Here is a 10,517-nt window from a genome sequence, read left to right as displayed (position 1 = left end):
TTAAGAAATGCATAAAAAAATTTCATAAAATTTGTATATAAAAAAACAAGTTTTATGAGGCTCTTCACTCAATGCTTTATACATACTTAATGTAAGTTTATTTTATACAATATTTATATTTTACAGTATATATATATATATATATATATATATATATATATATATATATATATATATACTACCGTTCAAAAGTTTGGGGTCACATTGAAATGTCCTTATTTTTGAAGGAAAAGCACTGTACTTTTCAATGAAGATAACTTTAAACTAGTCTTAACTTTAAAGAAATACACTCTATACATTGCTAATGTGGTAAATGACTATTCTAGCTGCAAATATCTGTTTTTTGGTGCAATATCTACATCGGAGTACAGAGGCCCATTTCCAGCAACTATCACTCCAGTGTTCTAATGGTACAATGTGTTTGCTCATTGGCTCAGAAGGCTAATTGATGATTAGAAAACCCTTGTGCAATCATGTTCACACATCTGAAAACAGTTTAGCTCGTTACAGAAGCTACAAAACTGACCTTCCTTTGAGCAGATTGAGTTTCTGGAGCATCACATTTGTGGGGTCAATTAAACGCTCAAAATGGCCAGAAAAAGAGAACTTTCATCTGAAACTCGACAGTCTATTCTTGTTCTTAGAAATTAAGGCTCAAACACAAAATTATTTGGGTGACCCCAAACTTTTGAACGGTAGTGTATATATATATAATATAATCAGTGACGGGCTGTGCGTTTCCCACCTAGGCCTTCAGTGATGTCCAACTTCAATGATTACCTCTCAAAGTAGCATAATTGATGTCACCACATGATCATTGCTGGAGAAATACTATACAGAAACATATTTACACCATACTGGGCATTGAAACACAACAGTATACAAATCGGGTTATTTCAATTCAAACGCATCAGCAATTAAAACATATACCGTACATTTCTCTGCTTGGCTTTTGCAACTTCCGGTCAATAAAGTTGATTCAAAGTACACACTTCTCAAAGATATATTAACTGCCCTGACCAAATGATGGGGACAAATACACATGTAACAATGTTAATTAAATGACAAGCATAACACACTTTAACAACAAGAGTTTACAACTTTTAGTTGTAACAGAACAGCTACTGTCAACAACTTGTGATCTGATTGGCTATCGCAACTGTCTTATCAACCATGTGTTCTCAAATTCATACGCTAACGGTACCGGTAAGTATCCAATCACAGGACGCGTAAATGTCACGTTCAACGTGAGGCCATCTAGAAGGCCTTGCTGACAACAACTCGTGATCTGATTGGCTATCGCAACTGTCTATCAACTGTATGTCCCTGTTCACTTACAGTGCACAGACGCCCGCATTGTTGATTCTGAAGGCGTCTGGCAGATTTGGTACAGCGTGGCAACATAAGCTAGCTGAATTCTGATTGGATACAAACTAAAACAGCGCTGGAAGGAGCATAATATGACATGAAGGGAATATGAATTATTTTAGATATTTAGGGAAAGTAAATAAAAAAATAATTATCTTTAATTAAGATCATGATTTCTGGTTATGTTAGGTCAGCAGAGAAGGCCTTGCTGACCCTGATGGCACACCACTGAAATATATATTTTAAAAAATTATATATATATACACTTACATACATACATACGTATATGTATATTATTATTATTATTAACAAGGCTCCTTAAAAGTGATATTGTTTATAGAGGTATGTTGTTCATGCGGAAGCGAAGTGAGATACGTTTGGCAGTCGACAAAGCAAAAACACAAATGACCATAAAACAAAGGCTGCAAATAAAAAATTCTGCAAGATTAGAAACAAATACAAAAGGAAAATGCTCCAAGTTCAAAAAACAATACGGACTCGGCCAGGCTAACGGGCTCAGACCTGAGGGATATCGTGTCAATCTTGGCCGAAAAATGTATTTAATATATATTCTATATTTAATATTGTAAAATGTTATGTATCAAAGGGGAATTGTGCCTATTATTTACAATCCTTACGTAAGACAAGAACACGTCTTTCTTTTTTTATGCATACTAAGTCAGAAAATACGGCAAGTACAAGGTGGCTAACAAAGCAGCTAATATGAGTCATCTATTGAGCCCATAAAGCAGGGGTTCCCAAACTTTTTGACTCGGAGGCCGCACTGGGTTAAAACAATTTGGCCAGGGGCCGGGCTGTATATATATGTATATATATATATATATATATATATATTAGATATATATTTGATAGATATGTATATTTGATATATATTTGATATATATTTGATATATATTAGATATATATAGCGCACTTTCCGCGCGTGCGATGATGCCACGTTATCGATGAGAAAATGCATTTTTAGACAATATGATTTGCCTGAGCGGCTAGGAGACACAGTGAGTAGCAAGCGGTACAAAGTGGATAAGAAAAGACGGAAAAAAATAATATCAATTTTTATTTTATTTTTTAATACTTCGGACTTCCCGCGGGCCTGATTTTGGACGTTGGCGGGCCGGATGCGGCCCGTGGGCCGTAGTTTGGGGACCCCTGCCATAAAGCCTTCTATAAACATTCTAAGACTAAGCTAGCTACACAACAAATCAAGTTAACATTGCTAAACGTATAATTCACACATTTCTAACCTACAGTTACTACTTACCGTTTCATTGTCTCCTCCGTTGCCATACATAGTAGGAACTTAAACGCAGCTTTTTGGAAACTCCATCTTTATACTGGCGCAGGTTTGTGAAGCAGGACTCTTCAAAGTGGTTAGCACACACCAGCCAGGAGCGACTTCTTCCCAGTTGAAGGCACACTGCCACGAAACATCAAAGTTAGCCAAGGCACATCTGACTTTTTTTAAAGCTACCAACAACTGAACGTTTTTCTTCACTGGCTTTCATCGAGGACATGTTGTGGACTACAACCACTCCTGGTGGACTCACACAAAGCCCTTTGGGTAAGCGTTTACCATATATCAGGGTTCGTACGGGTGCTTAAAGACCTTGAAAATGCTTGGATTTTAATGTTGTGTTTTCAAGGTTTAAAAAAATGCTTGAATTTTGGGTGAATTGCTTGTAAATGCTTGTAAATGGTCATCATATTTCTCGACAGTCTGACTCAATAGGCTAATTATAAAATGAAAAAAAAATTAAATACGTTTCCTTAAAAATGAAAGCTACACGCTTGATCTTACATTAGCCCTTATAATTAGGTAGTTGTCATGCCAGAGCTGTACATACGACTCTGTGTCGCCCCCAAGAGGACTGTGGTGCATCGGTCCATCATGCCGGGAGGTTGTCCTTTTAATGAACATTGGATGGAAATTATTAGTCCATTATTGGACTTGTTTGTACTGTGAAGGTCATGTAATGTATCATGTGTAACCTTTTTCACAACTTAGAGCTGAGTTAATATAAATGATTTTGTAGTTTTTACACAACATGGTTGTATGCATTTCTTGCTCTATTGTTTTCGTTGTCTACTTAACTTGTCTGGCTACCACAGTGAAAGCAAAAAAAAGTTAACTTTTGTCTTTTTGTTAATTTGTTATCATAGCCACAGTTATTCGGCTGTATATGCTTAATGAAAGGTGACCGAGGTGTTGTGAAACAAACTAAATATTTTCCTTTAATTTATTATCCTTATATTAATGTGGAACTGTTTTGTTAATAAATGAGTGAAATTGACATTTTGAGGGCGCGTGTATTTATATCACATTATGCAGTTTACAAGCACAAATACGGTGTGAATCAATCCGCGCTGTTGGATGTCATTGAGTGCTCTAAGTAAGAAAAAGAACAAGAAATGTGGAAAAACAACACAAATGCAAACGCCAATGACATTGAATAGTCTACACAAACACTGCTTCATTTTCTATCCCCCATTGAGTTAATGATAACTGCTGGTTCATTGTTAGGCTTAGGTTTGAGCAGATTTTCCCTATTTTTCCCACAGACAGCATTTGGTGACCTCAAACAACAAGGCTATGGATTGATTCACACTGGTTTTCGCCTTTTGAAGGGTACTGGAAAAACTGGATAATTGATCTTGAAAGTCCTTAAAAAAAAGCTTGAATTTGGTCATTGAAAAGGTGTACGAACCCTGATATATGCAGGTATCAGCTGATGTCACAATTGGGAAAAACGTCACAAATGAGGCAAACTCCAAACAATTCATGAGGAGGAAGTTTGAAGGAAGGAAATATTGTATTTTAATTATCTCTCCAGGCTAATCCTTGATTTAAAATAGATGAGAAAAGTTGCTTTTGCATAATAGGGACCGTTTGAGTCTTTAAAGACGGACATCCCTAAGGTCTCCGAGCCTCACCATCGCCTCAGTGTGTGTTTTTCTATTTGCAGTTGCATGTTTGCCATGTGCTATTTTGTGTGAAATGGATTAATGATGAATCAAAAAGGGAAGTGCACTACATGGCTGCAACCAGCAGAGGCGCTGTTGATTCAGCATCTACTAGTTTATGGTCTTGAGAAAGAACGTGAACTTATTAAAATAATGTTCAGACATGCTTGTTATAGCTCCTTTCGATACACGGCCACTAGGGCTGGGCGATATGGAAGAAGAAGTACATCTCGATATATTTTTACTTAAACTCGATATTCGATATCTTTTCCGAATATAGAGATATTCAGTGAAATTGAAGTGAATGACAACTGTGCTGTAAACAGTCAGTGGCACTTTTATTGACCAGTTAGTCAAGATGGGTATTAACAGCACAGAAAAGAAACTGTTTAAGTAGCACAGAATTACATAACATAAATAAAATTATCTACCTACGATATTCCTCACTTAGGCGTACATTTTTGGCATCTTTTTTCGTGCGAAATATGCCCGGCTTGGCAACTGGAGAAGAGTTTGAATTTGGGCTTACATGGTAAACAAATCAAATGAATGTTTTATCCAGACGCATACATTTGTCCAAATGTGGCCAAGTAGACGCATTGTGGGTTTCCTGGACGTGGTCTACATCGCTAAAAGAAAAATCTAAAGAAGTGCCATCTTCCACTAGTTTTTTTCATATATAAATCGCCCGCTTGAATATTCCCTCTTCTCTTCTAAGACTCTCTCTTCGTCATTTGGGATGTCTGTTTTTTTAAAGTTTTTATTTATTTTATAAACCTTTATTTATAAATTGCAACATTTACAAACAATTGAGAAATAATAATAATCTAAATAAGTACAAAAACAGTACAAAACAGCTCCAGGGGGTTGTAAACTCAATAAAGTAACTACCGTATTTTTCGGAGTATAAATCGCTCCGGACTATAAGTCGCACCGGCTGAAAATGCATAATAAAGAAGGGAAAAAACATATATAAGTCGCACTGGAGTATAAGTTGCATTTTTTTGGGAAATTTATTTGATAAAACCCAACACCAAGAATAGACATTTGAAAGGCAATTTAAAATAAATAAAGAATAGTGAATAACAGGCTGAATAAGTGTACGTTATATGAGGCATAAATAACCAACTGAGAACGTGCCTGGTATGTTAACTTAACATATTATGGTAAGAGTCATTCAAATAACTATAACATATAGAACATGCTATACGTTTACCAAACAATCTGTCACTCCTAATCGCTAAATCCCATGAAATCTTATACGTCTAGTCTCTTACGTGAATGAGCTAAATAATATTATTTGACATTTTACGGTAATGTGTTAATAATTTCACACATAAGTCGCTCCTGAGTATAAGTCGCACCCCCGGCCAAACTATGAAAAAAACTGCGACTTATAGTCCGAAAAATACGGTACTAGTGATGTGTCCAGCGCATGCGTCGAGTTCGTAGAGCAAAACCCTGTGTCGGTGCGCGTACCGCTTTTAGAAAGTCCCGTGACCGATCATGCGCTGTTTCGGTCACATGACCGATACGCGACCTGTGTCGCACTGCTGCCTCCTCTGTGCCCTGTGAGCGGGTCTTTTCTACAGCCGGAGAAATAATAACTAAGAAGAGAAATCGTTAAAAATTTAATACGTCGGAAAAACTGTTTTTTTTAAATAAAAATGTGTTAAAAAATAAATTTTAAAAAATTCCCAGTCCACAAGCATCCTCATTCACAACACGTTCTCTTAGATATCCATGTTATGATACATGTTCACATTATTTATTGACTGTATCTAAAAAAGGTAAAAATATATTTTTTATTTAAATGAAGATATGAAATAATCCTAAATGAAATACAATGACTTGGTTTGTATTATTGTATATACTAGGTCATAAAATCAGTGTCAGTTGAGTCGGTCCATAGGTTGCCTGTAGGGATTTTTAATGTCCAGCAGATGTCAGTATGTAGTGACACAGTATCGACAGAGTATCAATACAGTTTTGCAATGTGTCGAAACGCTTCATGACGCCTCATCAACCCATCACTATACGGTACAATGGAATGCAATATATATATATATATATATATATAACAAAGGAGGCCACGGGGAAGACCCAGGACACGTTGGGAAGGCTATCTCTCCCGGCTGGCCTGGGAACGCCTCGGGATCCCCCGGGAGGAGCTGGACGAAGTGGCTGGGGAGAGGGAAGTCTGGGCTTCCCTGCTTAGGCTGCTGCCCCCGCGACCCGACCTCGGATAAGCGGAAGAAGATGGATGGATGGATGGATATATATCAAAGTGCAAAACCACAGGCTCACACAAGTTCAGTAAATAATTCAAATTTGGAACACAGCATCATCGTTTCCACAGCTTTTTGGTTGTTAGAGGTAGAGAGTGTTTTAACGCAGAGTTCTAATTCTTTTCGGGTATTGAGAAACTTACATTTATGACTATAAAACTTAGCCAATAGTATAATGAGGTTGCAAAGGTAAAATTCATTTTCAATTTTTTTTTTTTTCATACAGTGTAAATCCAAATAGCACATCTTTAAAACTAATCACAAATTTGTCATGAATATTGTCCAGGATGAAGCGACAGATGCCCTGCCATAGTGATGGAGTGCTTTCACAAGTCCAAAACACATTTGGGATGTCTGTTTACCTTCCTGGTTCCATGACCCGCCCTATCTTGCCTCTGATTGGCCCAATCTCAACCAATCGCGACTCATCATAAGTAAACAACCAACCAATCATGGATGTTCTTATACGTGCAAGCACGTCTTGATGGAGGAAGGGGAGGAGTTTAGTAGCAAGGAAGACAACAAATAAACGGTGTTTGGTCATTTTAACGTGAAATAAATTATATATTGATATTACGATATTTTTATTAATTCATATCTTGTTTAAAAATATATCAATATATCTTACAGACTCGATATATCGCCCAGCCCTAACGGCAACACAGGAAAGTTATTTGTTTTTTTGGAAAATGGACGTTAATTGACGACTCCTTTTTGATGTACACACCATCCACGCCGTGAGTACATCAGACTTCGGTTTCACATCAATTAACACTCGGAAATGAATTAAAATACAATACCTTGTTAGCTGCTTGTAACAAAAGGAGGTTCTGATAAAGTCTTGCTTGAAGTTTTGCACAAATAAATCAATGAATAAACTTTAAAATCTTTCGAGGCGCTGAAGACAACGTGCTCTTCTCGCATGTCCTTCCTTGTTGACAGTCCGTGGGGGCGCAAAACATCACAACACTCGTTCCGCCTTGCAACACAATTAACACAATACATATTTACATTCTCCTCAGGAGATTTTACAATCGCACATTTTGTAATAATATTTTATAACTCTGCATCATGAACCTATTTATTAACATTTATGACACATATTTAAAGCATGCAAGCTCTCAGCAACAGCTACACTTGTATTTTGATTGATTGATTGAGACTTGTATTAGTAGATTGCACAGTACAGTACATATTCCATACAATTGACAACTAAATGGTAACACCCGAATAAGTTTTTCAACTTGTTTAAGTCGGGGTCCGCGTAAATCAATTCATGGTACAAATATATACTATCATCATAATGCAGTCATCACACAAGTTAATCATCAGTGTATATACGTTGAATTATTTACATTATTTACAATCCGGGGTTTGGTTGATATCAACACTTCAGTCATCAACAATTGCATTATCAGAGAAATGGACATTTAAACAGTGTAGGACTGACTTGGTAGGATATGTACAGCAAGTAGTGGACATAGAGAGATCAGAAAGCATAAGAACAAGTATATACATTTGATTATTTACAATCCGGGGAGGTGGGATGTGGAAGGGAGGGTGTTAGTTTAGGGTTGCAGTTGCCTGGAGGCGTTCTTTTAGTGCGGTTTTGAAGGAGGATAGAGATGCCCTTTCTTTTACACCTGTTGGGAGTGCATTCCATATTGATGTGGCATAGAAGGAGAATGAGTTAAGACCTTTGTTAGATCGGAATCTGGGTTTAACGTGGTTAGTGGAGCTCCCCCTGGTGTTGTGGTTATGGCGGTCATTTACGTTATGGAAGTAGTTTGACATGTACTTCGGTATCAGGGAGGTGTAGTGGATTTTATAGACTAGGCTCAGTGCAAGTTGTTTTACTCTGTCCTCCACCCTGAGCCAGCCGGTAGGAGTGAGGTGTGATCTGGGGTGGAGGTCTAGAAGTAATCTGACTAGCTTGTTCTGGGATGTTTGGAGTTTAGATTTGAGGGTTTTGGAGGTGCTAGGGTACCAGGAGGTGCATACGTAATCAAAAAAGGGTTGAACGAGAGTTCCCGCTAGAATCTTCATGGTGCTTTTGTTGACCAGATAGGGGATTCTATAGAGAAATCTCGTTCGTTGGTTGACCTTTTTGATTACCTTGGTTGCCATTTTATCACAGGAAAGATTAGCCTCTAGAATGGAACCTAGGTAGGTGACCTCATCTTTCCTGGTGATAAAAATGTCACCCACTTTAATAGTGAAGTCACTGACTTTCTTAAGGTTGATGTGGGACCCAAATAGGATGGATTCCGTTTTACCCAAGTGTATGGATAGCTGTCTCATGAATGATTGTTAATACTTGACATCCTCGTAGTGAAAACTGCAGCCACAATATTGCTTTTTTTACAGCAATCTTAATAAGCGCTGTGTTGCGGACTTCAATCTTCATTTTTCCTTGCATAAACTTATTTTCCCTCCTGTCGGGTTTTCCTTCAGCTGTGTTTTTGCACCACACACACACACACCCACACACACACACACACACACACACACACATTCTTGTATTTGTTACCTTCTTGAGACCTCTGAATAATGCCTACCTCTTTAGGACCACCCTTTCTAGATATATAAAGATGTGTATTTACAACATTAATTATATATACATACTATGCAAATATAAAAAAGCTTGTGAAAAATGAGTTTGAATTTCAAAAGAAAAATGTTAAATTTTGGCAGTATTATAATAAAAGTCGTAATTTTACTCAACGCAAGTAAACATTTTACAAGAAAAACTGAACATTTTCTGCAACATTATGACATAAGTTGGAATTTTACTCAATAACAGTCGCAATTTTACAAGAAAATTTTGGCAATTTTATGAAGAGTTGTAATTTTACTCGACAAAAGTCACAATTGTATAAGAACAACTTTAACATTTTGGCAATATTATAATAATAATCAGAATTTTACTTGGCAAAACTATGACAAGTCATAATTTTACTCAAAAAATGTCACTATTTTACAAGAACAACAAAAAAATTGGCAGTATTGTGATAAGTCAGAATTTTATATGACAAATATCACCATTTTGCGTTAAAAAATAATTTTACATAAAAAAAAGTAATAATTTTACGAGAAAATATTCCAATATTATAGCAACAGAAATATTCTGAGAAATTGTTCCCAACTTTATAATAAAGAAGTCGACACATTGTGAGAAAAATGCTGCTTTTAGTTAATTTTTTATTTGTAATTGTTTTTTAATCTTCATTATTTACTTCAAGTTATTACAGTCTCTATGTACATATTTATTCTATTTTTTTAATTAATTTTAACCAAAGGGGGCACATTTCAATTTCTTACACACACTTGTTATTTCATATGTTGGCCAGAGGGCGAGCACTTTTAAAACCGACACACAGTCTATTAGAAAAATCCCTCCTTTTTTTGATAGATTTCACCACCAGGGGTGCAAATGAGACATTCTCTATTAGATGCAATGGTTTTCCGTATTGGGACCATGATTTATGTGTTAACTTGTTCACCGGTCCTCATATGGAAGCTACTTTTCCTTGTTGATGTCTCAAGAAGGGTCGAAATACAAGAACACACACACACATACTTTGTAAGATGAAGCACATCTTCATTTTTGAGGTTTCATCTGGTTTCTCTTGACATAAATTGTCCTTAAACTTTGCAAACGCAACACAGTTAAAGCAGACAACATAAAACAGAGATAGACCAAAAAGGCGCTTTACCAGTTGGCTCAAGATGTTGTGACGTGAGTACTCTAAGCAAATTAAAAAGAAGTATTACCTGTCAAACGAAATCTCAGGAAACACAACACCTCCCACTTAAGTTCCTGATCTTCAGATCCAAGGAACTTACCACAACTACACAAAAACCCTCTGACATTTCAGT

General features: G+C 36.6%; 1 protein-coding gene and 1 long non-coding RNA gene across 3 annotated transcripts in view; both read right to left on the bottom strand.

The window, feature by feature from the left end:
* Positions 1 to 7,607, bottom strand: part of LOC133639651 (uncharacterized) — a 61,461-nt gene extending 53,854 nt beyond the window's left edge. For both annotated transcript variants that reach the window (XR_009823826.1, XR_009823827.1), the window contains exons 1-2: positions 7,439 to 7,607; positions 2,651 to 2,806 (exon numbers count right to left, since the gene is read on the bottom strand). This is a non-coding gene — a long non-coding RNA (uncharacterized LOC133639651). The remainder of the gene's footprint in view (positions 1 to 2,650; positions 2,807 to 7,438) is intronic.
* A 2,851-nt stretch (positions 7,608 to 10,458) lies between these two features.
* Positions 10,459 to 10,517, bottom strand: part of LOC133639928 (Kv channel-interacting protein 2-like) — a 34,400-nt gene continuing 34,341 nt past the window's right edge. Inside the window, exon 9 of the mRNA XM_062033625.1 lies at positions 10,459 to 10,517. This exon is cut by the window's right edge and continues 1,236 nt beyond it. The gene's annotated coding sequence lies outside the window, so the exon portion shown is untranslated.

The sequence above is a fragment of the Entelurus aequoreus genome, linkage group LG22 (assembly GCF_033978785.1).
Source record: "Entelurus aequoreus isolate RoL-2023_Sb linkage group LG22, RoL_Eaeq_v1.1, whole genome shotgun sequence".
NCBI lineage: Eukaryota > Metazoa > Chordata > Actinopteri > Syngnathiformes > Syngnathidae > Entelurus > Entelurus aequoreus.
The sequence above is the reverse complement of the archived record's forward strand: the minus strand, read 5'-3'. Positions and strand labels throughout refer to the sequence as shown.